This window comes from Canis lupus, chromosome 12, assembly GCF_003254725.2.
Source record: "Canis lupus dingo isolate Sandy chromosome 12, ASM325472v2, whole genome shotgun sequence".
Taxonomy (NCBI): domain Eukaryota; kingdom Metazoa; phylum Chordata; class Mammalia; order Carnivora; family Canidae; genus Canis; species Canis lupus.
In genome coordinates this window covers 36,838,222-36,839,298 of record NC_064254.1, presented here as the reverse complement: position 1 = coordinate 36,839,298, position 1,077 = coordinate 36,838,222, and positions in this window count along the sequence as shown.

Sequence of the window (1,077 nt, the reverse complement as noted above, 5' to 3'; positions counted from 1 at the left end):
TTAAAGGTTAGATGCAGCTGGAAGGGTCTATGGGAAGGATAGCCAGGAAAGCAAGCTGGGTTTCTCCGTAGAATTTAGCATCGGGTCAGAAGATGGAGGCATCAAGTACTGCAAAGGGGCTAAAACCAGGAGGGCTCTATGAAAGTTTGTACAGGAAGCAAACTCCCGGATCCTGGTTCCCTCCTGGAGCACTGCTGAGCCCCTTCTCTACCAATACCAAGGCCTGAAGATTTATTTCTTTGGAGTCATTAGGCCAGATTGGTTCTTGACTTAGGGAGATAATGAGCAGGAGTGAGCAGCGGGGTTGAAATTGGGAATCCAGTGAAGAAGTCTATAGCAATTGGGAATCCAGTGAAGTCTATAGCCCAGTATAGACTGGATGGTGAGCCACGCTGCCCCCAACTGGCTGCTGGTTCTCAGGCAATCACTTCCCAGGCAGGCCATGGGAGAATCGGAAGAAACGGAAAGGATTCTGGCTTCTGATATTTGGAGAAACTTCGTTAGAAATCCATCCTGGTGAAGCCCACCCCTTGACAGTCCCTTCCTCCGCCCTTCATATTCCCTTCCCTTCTCCTCCCTCTGAATGGAGAACATACAGTTATTCTTGATTAGCCTTTCTTAAACATGAACTAATATCCAAGGATTACCAAGAAGTATTCAATAAAAGTCTCTTTTGTTGAATAGAAACTATAATAAACGAACAGTATAAAAAAAAGGTGGGGAGGAATCCCTGGGTGGCTCAGCGGTTTGGCGCCTGCCTTTGGCCCCGGGCGTGATCCTGGAGTCCAGGAATCGAGTCCCACATCGGGCTCCCTGCATGGAGCCTGCTTCTCCCTCTGCTTGTGTCTCTGCCTCTCTGTCTCTCTCTCTGTCTCTCTCTCTCTGTGTGTCTATCATCAATCAATCTTAAAAAAAAAAAAAAGAAAGTAAATGCAAAGAAAGGAATAGAAAAAATTAAAAACAACCCAAACCGTACAGTTTAATATTTTCAGAGAGATAAAAATCACTGCATGTAGGGATGTCTGGGTGGCTCAGACAGCTGAGTGAGGGATTCTTGATTTCAGCTCAGGTCATGAT